Consider the following 16,509-nt stretch of genomic DNA (forward strand, 5'->3'; position numbering starts at 1 on the left):
ACGTCTCACTTGTATTGTTGTTAACATGGCCTAATGAGGAAAAATAAATAAAAAAGACGGCTGCATTAGTCAGTCATCTGCTTGACCGAGTAATCGGGAAATAACCTCCCTGGAGGACACTAACTTTAAGTAATAACTTGACTTTGGACTGTTTGCAGCTGTCGCGCTCTCATTCATGTTATCTATTTCCACTTCCGTTTGAAGCGCGTGTAGGTTACTACCAATACACCTCACGCTGTCACCCTCGACTGCTTATTTTATAGGTATTTTTAAGTGTCTAAGCTACGGATGCCTAGTCCTATCGCTTGAGTGCGCGCAAATTTTGTTCTTTGATGAGAAAGCATTTAACTGCTCATTACTTTGTCGCTAGGGGGTGCGTGGGTGCCGAGCGACAGAGACGACGGGCTCACGCGCAAGTGTCGTAATTCTTTTATAGTTTCGGCTTCTTTTATCTCCCGCGTGAGCCCATACCTAGAATGGCCGTTAACATTGCAACGATACATGTCAGGAGAGCACCTACAGCCTTTGCAGCGCGCCGCCAGGAATCCCCCCGTCGTAAGCTTTTTTCTCGCGTTATAGCAGTGTTCGCGTAATTTGTCATTCAGACACCGTTTAGTCCCCCATTTAGTACATTCCACATGATAATGAAAACTTGTCGACGACATAGGATACACAATCAACAAATCTAACGTGGTGTTTCTTATCACAAGCTGGGTCAGCGACATTTCTTGGGCAAGTCAGCTTGCAAAGCTCCCCTAGTTTTAGGGTGCTGAAAAAACGACGCATACGTCAACCCTTCAGGCCACTTAATGTAAGATGTGAGAAACAGTGCGCATACAAGATTACGCATATATAAACCGGCTGTCGAAGAAATGACTTATTCACGCTAACCAGAAGCACTCATAACCTGAGGCTGCTATTTGAAGGTCAGGCTTTTAGCAGTGGAATCATGCAATAACTACTAATCAACAAACTAACGCGTTTCAGAAGAGCAACCACAGAGTCAGACTGGGTAAGCCTGAGTGAGCTGACTTATGGGTGCGTTAACATGTAATTAGCTTTTTCGACTATAGTGTCAATGCTTCTAACGCCATTATATTATATATTCTGTGCTGTACGTGGCGCCTTTTGATCTCGCAGCTTCACATCTGGAACTTTGGAGAAGAAATTTTGATGAGAGTCGTGACTAACGAGATATTTTTATCAAAAGCTTCCCGTAGGGAAACTTGCAGGGGGCGGTCAAGGTACCCTCCCCCTCCCGCAGCTCACACCTCGTATCAATGAATATCGAGGTGTAGTAAAAACGCTAGTGTGTTGGAAAATGAGGGAGTTGACGGGAGCATAAACGTGAGCGAGATAACGCTAATAGTAATGCTGAATTAGAATGAGCAGGTAGGAACGTAGGCCGGCAAAAAAATGAAGCTCACTCGGACTCACTAAAGAAATGCATTTTGGATTTCGGGCTTCTTCGCACTCAGACTCACCAAAATTTTCTTCAGTCGGACACATTCGCACTCAAGCCCACCGAAAGTTTCTCAACTGGCCTTACTGAGACTCACGGCACGATCTGAATCTGAGTCAGTAGACTCATGAGTCAGTTTGCTGACCTAGTAGTCGAGGGTTCTGAAAATTTGACCACCTGGGTTTAATTCCGAACAGTAGCGCAAGGAAGCACACGAACGGCGACAGATCAAGACGGGACACAGCGCTATGTCTCGCCTTCATATGTCGCCGTCCGCGTGCTACTTTGCGCTACCATTCAGAATCATGCACTACCAACTAGCTCATCAGCCTGCACTATCAGTTCAGCCCATCAGTTCACCGCAGCCCCCGCCACCCTACTAAGTTAATGTATGGGGCAGATTTTGCCCCCCCCCCCTTCTTAGGTGGTAGAAGGGTCAATGTACGGGGCAGGTTTTGCGCCCCCCTCTTAGGTGATTAGGAGGGTGGGCGGCTGCCTCTCCCCCCTGTCCCCTGCGCGCACGCCTATGGACTTCTAGCATTTCGTTCCGATTGAAATGCGGCCGCGGCGGCTGGGATTTGATCCCGCGACCTGCATGGCACTAGTCGGGCACCATGGTCACTAGACCACCGTGTCGGGTTTCACTTGTCATCCAATATTTCAATATCGTCATAGATGATGGCGTAGATGTTAGTGTTATTTAGCGCCCTAGACTTGATTCCGTCTGAGTTAATTTCCTTTCACTTTCGTCCACTGGCTTCAACACTAGCTAAGGAGAGAAGGTGGCTGAGGTTTGAATCGGCGCCTCTTGATGACTCGAGTGCAAGATGGCGACTAAGACGTTTGCACAGCTCCAAGCCCGAACCTCCGCCCTTTTATTGCAAGCAAGCAGGCGGCTTTGGCGGCTCTGCCCTTCAACGGCGCCACCATAGAGTCGCCTTTCTTTCCTTGCGTGCGGTCTTCCACGTCCGCTTTTTGTGGAGCCGATAGGTGTCCTTCGACAGCAGTAAGTGCTCTGAACGGCAGCGCGGGGAATCACTCTGCGCTTTGCACTACTCGTACAGCTGGGCCACAAAACAACACGCCGACTCTGGATACCAAAGACTAACTCCTCCGCACTGAAGATTGTTACTGGACACTCGATGTCCACGTAACATGATACAGAAAATAAAACTAAACGAAAACAAAAAAAAGCTTCGCAAAAAAAAAAATAAACAGATCACTCTTCGCACACGCAAATGCGTAGACCAATTTCCACTTCACAATCAAAATAACAACATTCTCGTCATACTGCCGAAAAAAAAACACATATATTTTTTTTTCATGCAGTATACTTCCGCTCCAAATCATAAAAGAACCTCGTAGTCCTTACAACACAAATCTATTATGACACACTCTGAATAAAATCAACAGTATTAATAGGTTCGCGGTAGCTTGACACAAGGCGCGTGAACTAGTCGGAGCCCTGTTGCATAGTGTCTGTAACATTCACAGCACCGTTATGGGCTGTCGTGCGCCAACTCTAGCACTTCGGCTAAGCGTGACTTTGGTACTAACTGGAGGCATTGCTTCCCGTCTAACTGTTCCCTATATTAGGGCAAGTGACCGTCGATTACCACGCCGTAAGACCCCTCTTTTGCCTGGCGCCAAGCATCGGCAGTGACTCATCTCGCTTTTGCTCTTCTGCGAAAGAACTCTGAGTGACTGCCCAAGCTGCTCACTGTCCTGCATATCTTTTCTTACAGAATTCTGACTTTACGCTTGGGGCTCCAACGCCTGTGCGTCCTGCTCCTCCTCTCCTTAATCTTCTAACGAGGTGTTTGCCTCACCCGCGGTGTTAGGTTCCTCTAATGGCTCCTCTAATGAGCGCTGCACGGCGTTAGCGCTAGTGTTAGAGCATAGAGACACTTACGGTTGCTCTCTCAATGGCAAATACTGCTGCGGTCCCATTTTCTGTGTAATGCAGCTCCTCCCCTCATCATACTCCTTCAGGTCACTCATTAGCTCTTGACGGCAGAGACGAAGACATCCGTAATCTACTGGAGTAAGTATCACGGACGCAGTGGTAGTTAATTGGTCAGTTACTGCGCATAGGCAAGCCACACGCTAAGTAACGCTCTCTGACAAGCGTGGAAGACCGAGACGCACATACATTAGGCGCCCTGTAACGCCCTGGCCAAAAGCACCTGTTAGCTTTATGCTCTGACCCAAAATCAGCGGTTACTTCATTCACTCGTATCACTTTGATATCCGCATCTGAGTCAATGCGGGCGAAACACGGTTTGTCTTGCACGAAAATCTCAATCCTCGGGTCCCCCATCAGTGAATTGTTCATAAAGGCAGTGTGCCGCGACGGTGTTAATGGACTCTCAATTGACATTTTCTTCTGGGGAGCTACGCATGCAACCTCTGCTTCCTTAGCGACAGTGTCACTTGATGACTCGCAATCTCTTTGAAAGTGGCCCCATTGTCCGCATCGAAAACATACACCTGAATTAGGGCTGGAGTTTGCACCAGCGGACTGTTTGGCTGGCGGCCTATAATTCTGATTCTTTCATGTCGTACCGCGGTAGTTGCTCTGCCTGCTTCCGTCGTGGCTTTCTTCAAAATTTGCGGATAACTCCACTATATCCTTGGCCTTCATCCAGCCCTTTACATTCTGATCGGTGACCAGTGAGCGGGAATCGCTTGGCATTAACTGTTTCAGGATATCAGCTATCAGTAATTCATGAAGATTCTGAAACGTATGCACCTCTTTCCTTTTGAGGTAGTATGTGAACATTGTCTTCAGGCGTGTCGTCACTTGGCTTCAAGACCCGTGTGCTTTCCTTTTGATTTCGAGAAACATTCGGCGGTACTCGCTTGGAGTCGTCCGCAGTTCCTTTAAAACTAGACTTTAGATCTGGATACGGCATTTCCCCAGACTCCAATTGATTGGCAACGAATGTCCGCATCTTGTCACTTAAGAATGGCAATATAACAGTTCCCTGTACTTTTTCAGCTATGCTCAATGCCACAAAAAACGGCGTCCACATTCTTTAACCAGGCGGGAATTATTGGTTCATTAGTGAGCATGGGCGCAAAGACTGGTTTCAACTCTTTCGCGTACCATCCAATACCGGTATGCCGGTTCCGGATTTCCGGCTCCTCTGAAGAGGCATGTGACGATTTCATCTTCTCCAGCTCAAGCTTCAGCCTTAATGCTTCTACTTCAAGCATCAACTCGCTCGTGCAATGCGATCCATTCACACTGTTACCTTCCATAGCATTTCTACCTGAATCCGCCATCTCCCAGAGTGTACCTGAACACAAGTGCATTCAGTAAAAAGGGCCCCAAGAGAGCACAAAGCGAGCCTCACCTTGCCGTGATAGTCGCCCGGTGTCGTTGTCAGTTGCAGATGCGTCAGTCCGGTCTCCGACGCTTGTCGTTACGACGTCATTCGATGCTCAAAGTGCTCCGCCGGGCCACCCTCGACGTTGGGTCAATCCGTCACATCGACATCGCTCTCCTCCTGATGCAGAACACCGCAGCGACTCGTCAGTCGCTCAACGAAGTCCTTTGGCTTTGCCCCCGTTCGCTGACACGCAGCACTCTCCTGCCGCCCAACTCCTCGCTCCAAAGTTGACGGGCAGGCTCGGAATGCCAATACTGCTTTAAGCAGCGCACCAGAAGGTCCCAATAGCAGCCCCAGGCTTCGCCAGGCTTCGTAATAGCTTCGCCAGGCTTCAGTATCTTCCTCGCTGCGGGCTCTCCTATCCTGTCGTTAATTTGCTTTCCCTTTCCTCTATTTGGTGCGAAGTATCTTATGGCGGTGTTCAATCTGGTGGTGGTGGTGGTGTGTGGGGATGGTAAAATCGATGAACGATTAATCGATTAAAGGTCTGTAATTAATCGATTAATCGTCATCTATTTCCGCCTATCGATTAATCGAATTAATCGATTAAAACTATTCGATTAATCGATTGCGGCACCCCTCCCCCTTTCCCGCCCCCAACCTCGCTCCTTGGCCGGAGCGCATGACTGCGCGGCGCACTGTCCTGAGACGCACATGCCGTGTACATAGCCTCTCTTTCAATGCTTTCACTGCAGCTCATATTTCTGCGCTAGCAGAACGAGCCCGGAGCTGGTGGCGGCCATACCCCATAGAGAAAGATATGAACTCGCCCTGATCTCCGTCGCGTACGGCGTCCAACTCCAAGCACTCCCCAATGCTTCAAGCCCCGGCAGGTGGCGGGTCCACCCCATCGAGGCAGAAACGGCAGAAATGAACTTGCCCGCTTCTCCCCGGCTCACAGTCTGCTGCTGCTAGTGCCGCTAGTGCCTTCACCTCCTCGCCCTTAAGCTGGTTGAGCCGGTTGAGCAAGGTTGAGCGTCGCCTGAGTAGGAGTTGCTCGCAGGATTTCACGATGAACGGTCGCAACGTCCGCGACGCCCTGGATCTCTCCTCGTGCCGCTCGCTGATCGACGCCCCGTGACAGCTGCCTCGACCGCCATGCCGTGCGCCTCTCATCGACGGGGCCTTCGCCGCCTCGTCACCGACGTGTATCGTGCCCCTGGCTGAATCGTGGTCCCGTCCGTAAAGTCTTGTGACCGGCTCCCGTTCTTTCCTGTCTTCTTCGCTCTTCGTCGCGCCTGTCGACATCCTATCACTTCCTTTCCTATTTCTTTCTACTTTTCTTTTATCCCCCCTTACCACCACCCCTACAAGGCGCTGAGCCGTGCTCCCGCAAGGGCTGCAGAAAATAGTGCCTCCTTCCTTTCCTTGAACCACACATTCATTCGCCTGAGTATACGCGGGGCTGGCGTTGCTTGCGTGTCATTATACATCGGTGGCTACAGTGCTATCTTTGCGATGTCATAATGCCGGGCAATCGGAAGAGGAGCACAGTGTGGTCGTTGTTCGCTGAAGATGAGAAAACGAAGACTGCGAGGTGTAATAAATGTGGCAAGCACTTCTCGAAGCCAGCACTTGAAGCACGAAAGTTGCTGCCAATGACATCAGTAGTGTGGCGGTAGAAGAGGGTGTCCAGGTTAAACTTTTCGCAGACGACTGCTTAATCTACGCCACAATTACCAAGCTGGACGACCTACTCAAAGTTCAGAATTGTTTGAAAAAATTAGATAATTGGTGTAGGAAATGGAAAATGTCAATAAATTATTCTAAATCTACATATACACACATGAGCAAAAAGAAAACTATCCATTCCTTTTCGTACAACATTGATGGACACGTGTTGGTGAATGCACACCAGTTCAAGTATCTTAGGGTAACAATTACGTGAAAATTGTCATGGAATGAACATATATATGACGTCTGCACGACAGCCTATCAAAAGTTATACATATTGAGGAAGAAACTAGAACATGCATGGGTTGACGTAAACATATCGCATACACCACATTCATTAGGACGATACTAGAATAGTCAGCCGTTGTTTGGAGTCTCCATCAAGTGACCCTTAAGAAGCTGGAAAGAATACAGAGACTGGCGGCGCGTTTTATTTTTTCAACGTACCGAAGGAAGGAATCGGTCACGCTGATGTTACAAAGATGCAAATTAGATCATCTTGAACTACGGAGAAAAAAATATAGGCTGAAGGTATTTTTTCAAATAATTCACGATCAACCTAAGATTGATAAGCTCAAATATTTACACGCCCCGGGCAAAAGAAACTCCCGAACTAACCAAGATTGCGTCATAAAACCATACCAAAGAAATACTGACACGTTTCGATATTCTTTCTTCCCAGATGTCGTAGAAATGTGGAGCAAACTAGCAAAAGCTGTTGTTTTAAATGACGTCACCGACTTCGAAAATGCTGTAGAAGCGCGTTTACGAGATTGTTCAATGTAATTTTTTTCAATGCTAAATGATGTAAGCGACCTCATGTTCATTGTAAATATTTTGAAAATGTGAGTGAATTTTGAACTGTTATTTTGAATTCTGAATTGTTATTTATTTAAGTAAATACCTGTTTTCATTGTGAAGTGCCGAATATTACGTAACCTTATGTACCTTGTGCATTTTTTATGGATGCAATTGTATTGTCCTCTCTGTTATGACCCTCTATGAGGGTTGACAGTATTATCAAATAAATAATAAATTACTTGAGAGAAAATGTAGCGCAGGAATGTGCAGTCGCGAATTCTGAAAAGGGTTTTATAGACCCTTTATGTAATCCGCAACTTTACGCGTCGGTTTACCGAACGTCTAGCATCCAGTGCATTACTATTGAAGAAGTGACCTTGTAGCATTTAGTAATACTGTATGGTCGCATGTTTAAGGAGAAATACAGCTTTCAACTAGAGGCCCCCGTCTTCTGCTGTGTCAAGAAAGAAGGAAAAGTTGCGAAATTTATGTTGTAATGACTGATACACTAGATAGCGCTCACAGTTCAGGCTGTACGCATGAGTGAAAAGATGCAAGTGGCGCCGCGTTAAGGCAACGATCAGGTGAAACCAGCGGAGTATACTGGCGCAACTGCTGTTTATTCTAGCCGGGAGGCAGAAGCTCATGTCACTTTATTTCCTGCAGTACTGATGGCAGTACTGATGGTCTGTTTGAGGCCAGTAAGTTTGTGTGTAATCTCTGCATGGGTGGCCTCAAGGAAAAGATCGCGTCAGTCCGCAATTATAGTATGGCTATAGTATGGTAGGGCTTGCAAGATATCTAACGGACAAACCGAGAAAAGATGCCATGCTTACGAGAACGAGCGTCTTATTTAATTCCTCTTCCTCCTCGTCTCTCTTTTACCTTTCTCGGGATTTCCTCAACTCCGCTATACTGCATGTTTCAGCTGCGACTTTCCAACCAGTGTGGTCCCCGAACGCGCCTCCGGTTTCGATGAGCTCGAGTAGGCAGGCTTCGAGAAAATGCGACCTGCTGCCGAATAGTCCAGGGACGATGGCCACAGATGCTTGAATCCGCGACATCAACCAAAGACGACGGGCCCCTTGTGTCCAGTGTGAGAAAATGGGAATTTTCTCACACTGGGCACAAGGGGCCCGTCGTCGACACTTTCGAAAGGGGGAATTTGAGATCGTCAGCGCGTCTGATAAAATGATTTGGCTCCATATCAAACGCGAACGATGCCTCTCAAACGAAGAGACATCGATTTTAAAGCACTCATAAAAAGTGTCGATTAATCGATAAAAACATTCCACCAAAAGCAATTATTCGATTAAAGGCTAAATCGATTAACGAATAATGATTAATGGATAAAAAATTTTAATCGACCATACCTAGTGGTGTGCAGCGTGACCACCCTTACTGCGCGTGCGCATACCCTCTCCACTTCCCCTCCCCCCCTCCACTTTCCCTCTCCTCTTCCCCTCCCCCTTTCCTCTCTTCCTCTGAAGCGCGGGCTAGACATGCCGAAATTCTCTCCTGCCCAACGCCGTGATGAGCACCAGCGCATGCGCGTCCCCTCCCCCTCTCTCTCTCTCCTCTCCTACGCTGCCCCCTCTAGCATGCCTGCCGACTGCGTTCCCCGCTTGCCCTGTGAGAATTAACGGCCAGGCTAGAGCGAAGACAAGACGCGCGTAGCGTTCCTCTCCGCGTTCCACGACGCGAGGTTTGTAGCATGCCGAAAGAACGCCATCGGAACGCGATCGTGCAAGTGCACCGGCTTCGCATCGCCTCATGGTCCCCTTTAGCGGGAAATGGTGCAATTTTAGCTTCAACACTAGCCAAGGAGGGAAGGTGTTTGACGTTCAAATCGGCGCCCCTCGATGGCCAGAGTGCACGATGGCAGCGATGGAAGAGCCGTTGCCCGGTAAAGACGCTTTATTTCCACACTCAGGCGTTTGCCCGGGTCCAAGCCCAAACCTCCGCCATTTTGTTGCAAGCAAGAAGGCAGTTTTGGCGGCTCTGCCTTTCAACAGCGCCACCACAGAGCCACCTTTCTTTCATTGCGTGGGGTCTTCCGCGTCTTCTTTTCGCGGAGCCGACACGTGTCGTTCGTTAGCGCTACGTGCTCTGAACGGCAGCCCGGGGAATTGTTCTGCAATTTGCACTACTCGTACAGCTGGGCCACTATACAACACGCCGAGTCTGCGTACCTCAGAATAACTGTCGGTATCAGGCGCATATGTTATTCAGCACCTTCACTATTATGGTAATCTCTAGTGTTATTCGTGTGTGGCTGAGCAATATGCAGGCACCGAGAGCTTGAAGCATGTTGCATCTGCTCGACACCATCGCTCCAGTTCTCGAAAGCTTTCAGAACTCCATTGCTTGAGAACACTAGCAGCGCCACCATGGCTTCACCGTCGACATGATTTTAGGGGCGAAGCTCCTTAAGGCGGCACCCGTTCGTCCCTCGTAGTCGTCGTGGTCGTAGTAGTGAGTAACAAGTCTTACGCTTTGACCTCCAAGGTGGTGCCGGTGGGAGATTTCTCCTGTGCGTTGTTGAACAATAAAAAATTCGCAGCGTGCGCGTTAACTAAAAGCCGAATTCTTCTGTCTCTCATTCCCCATTAGCAGCCATTGGCATGTTCCAGTAGGAAACGTTAGTAGTAGAAGTGTAAGTGTTAGCTAAAAGCCGACTTCTTCTGTCTCTCATTGCCATTAGCAGCCATTGTTTACCTCCAAGGTAGTGCCTGGTGAGATTTCTCCTGTGCGTGATTAAACAATAAAAATTTTGTTCAAAACGCCGTTGATTGATGAAATAAGCCAACGAAAGACGCCAGATGTTTTTCTTAAAGTGTAGTAGTAGTAGTTGCATGTAGCCACCTCGCCCGATCGTCAACGGGCGAGGTGGACCGGCAACGGCGCGAGGACCCTGCCGTACGAGAGTTAAATCACACTAAAAGACATACTTTGCGGGCGATACACTCTAGTGAGCTTTCAACTTTTCGTCTTAATGTACATGATAAAGAAATTATTTCTACGAAAAACGCAAGGCACACCTTGAGCAATATGTTTGGTTTTGGGACGCTAAATGGAACCATGAGGCGATGCGAAGCCGGAGCACTTGCACGATCGCGTTCCGTTGGCTTTCGTTGGGCATGCTACCGACCTCGCGTCGTGGAACGCGCGTCCTGTCTTCCCTCTAGCCTTGCCTTTAATTCACACAGGGCGAGCGGGGAATGCGGTCGCTCTTGGCGCTCTTTCGCTCGGGAGCGGACTTCTTCCTTGCATTTCACCGATCACAAGTGATAATGAAGGGACCACGTAAACCAACAGTACAATAAAAGTTTGATGTTTAATATATACACGATGTTTCACACTCTTTATATTATGTACTGGGCGCATTTCACGGAAGAGTTTCACGGTTTACAGATGATTCCCTCCGTAGCTTCGCCCCACTCATCATCATTCACCCCGTGGATATGCTGTGATTTTTTTGGTGCATGGGACCGCGCATACAAGTGGCATACAAATTGCATAAAGCAAATAATGGGTGGCTATAATTTCAGCCATGGGACTGGCTCGCCGTCTGTGATGTCAAACGCGGAGCTGCTGTTACGTCGACAGCAACTGTGACTTTTTTCTCCTCCTCTCTGAGTTTTATTCCCCTTCCCCTGTGGAGGGTATCCTAACGGACTCAGCCCTCGTTGACTTTCCTGTCTTCCTTTTATGGCTATTCCCTCTCTCTCTTATTAACTTTTAAGCTAAACGGTATATTCGACACGACTTGATGGTTATGGGTGGGGCACTGTGGGCGCCTATTTACTTTCAGTAGACAACATGCTGAAAAAAGGAAAAAAAAAGAAGTAACGGAGCTTCATTCTTGCCACGAATAAGGTTATCATCGCCACCAAGTAAAGATAGTCGCGTATTGTAATCGGAAATGATCACTTTCCTTATTATTTCGGATTGTTAAGCACCACACTGGGTAGCGTTCATTTCGCTTTTAGCTTGTAGGCCTAATATTTGCGGCCAACGAGTCAAGCTATTTTTCACTCGCGTTATAGTTATCATAGTCAGTAGCGCTGCTACAAGTTTCGACTTCGCAGATATTCTATTTTTGTGAACGCGAAAACCATATATGCCTCATCAAACACGAAAAGTGACCGTCGGTGTCGGCGTCAATACGAGTGATATAAAAATATGACGCCACAGATCGAAAAAAATTGTGACGCCATCATGACGTCTTAGTGACATGGCTGCGACGACACATAATCTGACGTCACATGACGCACCTTGACGCATCCCGGAGGCGCGTGGAGTGTTGAAAGCTTGCAATGCCTGCGATGCCGGATGCAGTGTATAACAGCGCTCGGTCGACAGTGTTTTCGGGGCCGGGGGCATCAATACAACCGACTGAGAAGAAAAAAAGAAGATAGCTTTCGCCTTCGAGTCATCTAAGCAGAATATATAAAGGGCCCTGTGTGTTTTTCGTTATTTGGCCGTTTCTCTGCCCATGGCATTAGGACCTCCACTTACAAAGGAAAGCGTGTGAAACGCGGGGGTGAGTTGCTCGTCCACAAATGCAGCATACTCTACCCTAAAGAGAGCGCAAACTAAATAAAAACACGGCTTAAGCAAAAAATATACGTTTTGTTAAAGAACATGTTTCACACTGCCGAAGCAAGGAAGGCACCAAAGAAGACGACGTGATGTTGTGTGGGGCACGCTCTCCGCCATCTTGTCTTACGCTTAAGCGTGGTGCAAATATATTGTGAATACGCGTTGCTCCCCGTTTGTACCTTTTGCCGCACTAAGCTGACGTGTTCGTTCGCCTCCTTCAATCATACTGGGACGTATTTGACTTGTGTGAACATCTACTAGGGCAAACCTGTGCTGTGAAGCACCGCATTAACACCGGCGATGCCTCTCTGGTCCATCGAAGGCTATATCGCGTATCTCCAACTGAGCGCCACATCATTCAAAAAGAACTCGACAAGAGTTCGCCAAAGACATAACTGAGCCATCCTCTAGCCCATGGGCTTCCCTTGTAGTTCTTGTCAAGAAGAACAGTTGGCAATTCTGAGTAGACTGCCGACATCTGAATAACATCATTAAAAAAGACGTCTACCCGCTACCGCGCATTGACGAAGCCCTGGGTCGCCTCCATGGCGCTCAGTATTAGATATGAAGCATCTTATAGCGGAGTTCAATCCGGTGGTGGTGGTGGTGGTGGTGGTGGTGGTGGTGTGCGGCGTGACCACCCTTACTGCGCATGCTCAAACCTTCTCTACTTCCCCCTCTCCACTCCCCCTCTCCCTCTCCACATCACCTCTCCCCTTCCTTTCCCCCTCCCCTTCCTTCCCATCCCTCCCCCTTCCCCTCTCCACTTCCCCTCTCCACTCCTGCTATCCCCTCCGCTCCCATTCCCCTCTCCACATCACCTCTCCCCTTTCCCTCTCCTTTCCTCCTCTACACTTCCCCTCCCTCTTTCCCGAAACACTGCTTCGCATCGCTTCATGGTACCCTTTAGCGGGAGATGGCGATTTTTCCTCCATCGACCTTCGGTCAGGATACTGGCAAATGGCTGTCGACGACATGGACCGCGTAAAGACCACTTTCGTGACCCCAGACGGCCTTTACCAGTTTAAGGTCATGCTTTTCGGGTTATGCCACGCTCCAGCCACCTTCAAGTGGATGATGGACACTCTCTTGCGCGGGTTAAAGTGGTCAATGCACCTGTGTTACCTTGACGACGTTATAATCTTTTCCCCGACCTTTGAAACACACCGCGAATCTCTTTCCTCCATCCTTTCTGTTTTTCTTAATGCCGGCCTCCAACTCAACTCGTCAAAGTGTCACTTCGGACGACAACTTACCACGTTAGGCCATCTTCTCGACTTATCTGCCTTACGCCCTGATCCTGATAAAATTTGAGCCGTGCAGAACTTCCCCGTCCCAACCTGCACTCAGAAAGTCCGCAGTTTTCTCGGTCTCTGCTCGTACTTTCGACGTTTTGTGAACAATTTTGCGGACGTCGGACGCCCCCTCACAGATTTATTGAAGAAAGAAGTCCCATTCTCCTGGGGCACTGCGCAGGCTACGGCGTTCTCTACACTCATAACGTTGCTAACCACACCACGTATTCCGGCCCATTTCGGACGTTTCCGCCCCAACAGAAGTCCGCACCGACGCCAGCGCCCACGGAATCGGTGCTGTATTGGTCCCGCATCAAACAGGGCGTGCCCGTGTTATCGCATATGCCAGCCGCCTCCTCTCCGCTGCCGAACAAAACTACTCAGTCACCTAGAGGGAGTGTATCGCACTCGTTTGGGCGGTAGGCAAATTTCGGCCCTAGTTACATGGTAGACATTTCACCGTCACAACCGATCACCACGCACTATGCTGGCTCTCGTCTTTAAAGGATCCCACTGGGTGTCTTGGTCGCTGGGCACTACGCCTCCAAGAATATGACTACTCCCTGTCTTACAAATCTCGCCGCCTACGCCATGACGCTGACTGCTTGTCCCGCAATCCAGTAGACCCTCCTGAGGCTTTGGATCAAGCGCCACCATGTGTACTCTCTATCTTCGCTCTAAGCAACATCTGTGATAACAGTGCCGAGATCCCGTCATGTGTGACATTACTGAGAAGTTGAATTCGCCGACGACCGATCCGTCTACCCGACTGTTTCTGCTTAAGGACGGCACATTGTACCGCCACAACGACCACACCAATGAACGCGAACTGCTCCTTGTCGTACCTTCTCATCTATGTGAGAGCGTTACCGGACACCTACATGACGCCCCCACTGCCGGTCACCTTGGTGTCTCTCGGACATACGACCGTGTACAACGACGATTTTACTAGCCCAGTCTTCATCGTTCCGTCCACCGCTACGTCGCCGCATGCGACCAGTGGCAACGCCGAAAAAAAACTCTTATGAGCCCCTCCGCACTCCTCTAGCCACCTGATGTTCCCTTCGACCCCTTCTTCACAGTTGGCCTGGACCTCCTAGGTTCTTTCCCTGCATCTATTTCCGGGAACAAGTGGGTAGCTGTCGCGACGGATCACACAACGCTCTACGCCATTACACGGGCTCTACCAACCAGCTGTGCCAGGGATATTGCCGATTTCATCCTGGACGACGTCAACCTTCATCATGGTGCCCCACGCCAACTTCTCACAGATCGTTGACGCTCTTTTCTCTCCAGTTATTGGTGACCTGCTTCGCTCCTGCGAGAAGAAACATAAATTTACGATGGCCTACCACCCACAAACTAATGGACTGACTGAACGATTCAACCGGACTTGAACAGATATGCTCTCTATGTATGTCTCCTCCGACCATCAAGACTGGGACGTTGCATTGCCCTTTGTTACATTTGCATACAATTCCTCACGCCACGTTACCGCTGGTTTTTCACCTTTCTATCTTTCCTTTGGCCGCGACCCAACTTTACCTTTTGATACCACCTTTCCGGCAGCCGTCGACGCGCTGACTGAATAAGCCCGTGATGATATCACCAGATCTCGCAAAGCACGAGAAGTCGCCCGTCAGGGCATTTTAGCTTCGCAAGACCGCCAGAGGAAGCGTTACGACGCACATCATCGCGACGTTTCATTTACCCCGGGTTCACTTGTGCTGTTGTGGGCCGCGACTCAGTGCGTTGGACTTTCTGAAAAACTGCTTTCCCGATACTCGGGCCCATACCGCGTATTGCGCCAGGTGACAGATGTCACCTACGAGATTGGCCCACTCCTGTCTACATCTGCCTCCATTTTACTGCCTACAGACACTGTTCATGTGTCCCGCCTTAAGCTCTACCACTCAGCAATACCATAGAAAGCACCGAGACGGTGCTTGTTACCGAGACGGTGTCATGTTACTGCAGTGTGTCACACTGCCGAAGCAAGGAAGGCACCAAACAAGACTACGTGATGTTGTTATGCGGGGCACGCTCTCCGCCATCTTGTCTTGCGCTTAAGCGTGGTGTAAATATATAGTAAATATGCCTTGCCCCCCTGTGCGCCTTCACGTAATAATATATACCAAAACAAAGATTATCAAGAAATACTGAAAAAACACGAATAAGAAGAATATGCACCCGATTAGGCAAAAAACCACAGCCACCCATCGCAACCAGCCACTAGGTTTGCTGGATGGCGCTTCGAGCTCTCCGGCGCACGGTCACGGGAAATTAGACGCTCGTCCCGGACGTTCGGCAAATGGCCGCCGTGCAAGCGTAGCTGCTGCAACGTTTGTGCCGGTGTCGTTCGCATTTCACCCGAAATGCCTGCTTGTTGTGCCGTAAACTGTACAGCATTAGCTAAAATTTTCGATAAAAGCTGTAACGACTTGGCGAATCAAAGTAGAAACTGTCGGTTTCCAATAGGCACCAATGTGCAGACTGGATTATTGTCCCTCAAAACTAGCAATGTATGTGTTCATCAAGCCATAAATTTTTCCTCTAGAGCACAACTGTTGCCGTGGTGGCTGTGTGGCTATGGTGTTTGGCTGCCGACACGAAATGCGTGGGTTCGATCCCGGCCTCGGCGGTCGCATTCGATGGAGGCAAAATGCTAGAGGTCCATGTACTGTGCGATGTCAGTGCATGTTAGAGAACCCTAGGTGGTTGCAATTATTCGGAGCCCTTCTCTAAGCGTGATTCATTATCATACCGTAATTTTGGCTCGTGACACCCCAGAACTTATTAATCATCCAGCAAAACCTACCCTGGGTAACACTGTCGCTACGCCCTGGTTACTAATATATTTGCATAATTTTGCTTACAGTACAGCGAAGGGTTCTAATTTATTCGTTTTTTAAAAGTTGCAACAAGAGCAAACAGCGCAATCACAGCAGGTTATTTTAATTATCGGCATGGAGCAGCCCCGTAACCGAAAGTTCTGTGCCGGTCAGCTTCTTTCGCGTTGATATCGAACTCGCTTATCGTCTTTTCGTGACCGCTGGTTGATGGTCGGCTAAGTGATTTTACGACTGTTAGTTTATTGCAAGACGTGCATATTTACACCGGTCGTAGTGTCCGCTCGCCACCGTGAATCCATTCGAGCTGGGCCTTGTGCACTAAAACCAAAACACAAGGGACCTTTTTCTTCCTTTTCTGCTAAAGTCTGCTGCATATTCGCGTCGCATGTTTCTGTAGCATAGTACTTGCGGTCTGGACGAAAATT

Source organism: Rhipicephalus sanguineus, chromosome 4 (genome assembly GCF_013339695.2).
Source record: "Rhipicephalus sanguineus isolate Rsan-2018 chromosome 4, BIME_Rsan_1.4, whole genome shotgun sequence".
NCBI classification, from domain to species: Eukaryota; Metazoa; Arthropoda; class Arachnida; order Ixodida; family Ixodidae; genus Rhipicephalus; species Rhipicephalus sanguineus.